Source organism: Macrobrachium nipponense, chromosome 21, assembly GCF_015104395.2.
Source record: "Macrobrachium nipponense isolate FS-2020 chromosome 21, ASM1510439v2, whole genome shotgun sequence".
In the NCBI taxonomy this organism is placed as follows: domain Eukaryota; kingdom Metazoa; phylum Arthropoda; class Malacostraca; order Decapoda; family Palaemonidae; genus Macrobrachium; species Macrobrachium nipponense.
In genome coordinates, this window is record NC_087212.1 from 46,203,294 (window position 1) to 46,205,581 (window position 2,288).

Genomic DNA, 2,288 nt, shown 5'->3' on the forward strand with positions numbered 1-2,288 from the left:
GTTGACGCACGTCATTCACTATGACGCTTCCCTTGATGTTCGTCGATCTCCTTTTCCGGACGCTCTTCAAGACGCTCAAAGAATGCAATCAGGACGATCGGCAAGCACCTCGCGAGGATGCCTTTCGGAACGCTCGGTGTTCCTTTTTTGAGCGCGTTTCTTGGTATGTTCATTTGCATTACAAAGACGCAAGATGTCGCACAGGCGGCCACTGTCTTTGGGGCCCCATTCACGCTCAGTTGCAGCCTTCAGGTGAGAACGTTGTGGGCGTGGTTTAACTGTATCGTTGCGTGTATGGCGGGATTTTATTCCTAAGGTTCGAACTCACAGGCGACCGGACAGCTCGAGACCTGTTCGAGCAGGCCTGAATGTATGTGAAGTGTCTTCGACGCGGCCTGCAGGCTTATATATGGTTAACAGTCGCAGTAGAAGAACCCATTTAGTAGGCGAGCACTATGTCAGACATCTGGGTGGATAAAAGATTTTAGAACGAATTCATTGATGTATTGGGCGGATAAAAGATTTTGGAACGAATTCATTGATGTATACAAGCAACATCCATGTATATGGAATATTAAGAGTAAAGACTATTCAAACAGGAATATGAAAAATGAAGCTTATGAGACATTGGTGAAGAAACTTCGAGAGAAGGATGGAAGTGCTATCCGTGACACGGTAACCAAGAAGATAAACAACATGCGCAGTTCCTTCAGGAAAGAAATGAAAAAGGTTGAAAATTCAAAAGTCTGGGGCAGCTACAGATGACGTCTATCGTCCAAGTCTGTGGTACTACGACCAGCTTTTATTTCTTCGTGACCAAGAAACACCAAGGACATCATCATCAGATATTGAAGAGGTATGTAAACACCTTTAAATATATTAAAACGTTTCGCTAGTGAGGCATTTTTGCAGCCTTTTCTAGGAATCCTCAAACTATTCTATAGAGCTCTAGAAGAATATAAGAAAGCTTAAAAGTGAAAAGACTTAAGCAATCTTCCCTTTGTCATCCATATACACTTCCTAATCTGAATAAATTAGTCTAATAATAACCTGAAAAATGAATTGTCACCTGAGCGTGAAAGGAATAATACTCAGTAAATATAAGTAATAATTCATTATACAGAATATAAATGCACACCTTTATTTCATAATTGCCTGTAATACGTATAAATGTATTTTCTTACATAACCCTCACACGTTCCAATGGTACAAAAAATCTCCTACTGTTGGGATATAGATTGACATAAGCAGTAATAAACAGTAAGTGATAAGAGTTGACCACGTATGTGTATATTTAACCTGCACAATGACTGCTATGAGAACCATGCTGTGAAATCTTGTAATTGTAAAAGAAAGATCCTGAATTAGGGGGAGGAACAATTGCTAAATGTTTCCCGTCTACAGCGCCCAGGCAATTAGGGAACTGCCACATTTCTTCGAAGTCTTGACCAATCTGGCACCATTCCTCCTTCGAATGTTGGAACTGTGGAGATAAATGCATAATAATATTTATTGATACTGCTTTATTCAATAATACTAATCCCAATTTAAGGATGTGATCGAGATGGACTGCCAGTCTACATCCCAGCCTGGAGCTTCAAGACCCCTTCCATTACCACCTGCAAAACGGAGCCGCCAACCGGGACCGTCAGTGAGCAACAACCCTGACGAGGTTCTGGGCATCATCGGGGACAAATTACTGGGAGCACGTGAAGAAGATGAATATGATTTGTTTGGTAAAATAATAGCAAGTAATTTGCGTAAAGTTGACGATGAACAATGAAAATTTGCTCAAAAATTTAATAAAAATCAAAATAGGAAGCATATAATACTAAGCTTCTGCACACCCTATTTTCTCATGGGGTGCTTTGGGTAACCTACAAACGTAATGTATGTGAGGATACAAAGCTAATAATGATAAAAATTAATATAGTATAATTATAGGGTGTATAATTAGGCGCAGTATTTTGTAATACTGTGTTCAGCTTCATATGTGACCTTTATGTATATAAACAATAAACATCATGCACTTGCCTTCATATATTCTTTCCTTAATACCTTCCATATAACTTCGCAAGTTTCTGGAATTATGCATCCCAAAGCTTGTGGTGATACTGCTACGCTGAATTTCAGGTCTTCGTAAGACCTTCCTGTTGCTAATTACCGTGAAAAGTTTGCAGCAAGTCTGTCCCTTGGTGATATAGCAGATCTCATGCAAGTGTCTTTCCTCTGTATATGTGGTGCCACAAGGTCTAGAAGCTTGCGAAATGTAGAGTCATCCATTCGTA

At 39.9% G+C, this 2,288-nt stretch overlaps 1 pseudogene; it reads left to right on the forward strand.

The window, feature by feature from the left end:
- The first annotated feature begins 229 nt into the window (after positions 1-229).
- LOC135197597 (uncharacterized) lies at positions 230-2,029 on the forward strand (annotated as a pseudogene).
- The last annotated feature ends 259 nt before the right edge of the window (positions 2,030-2,288 follow it).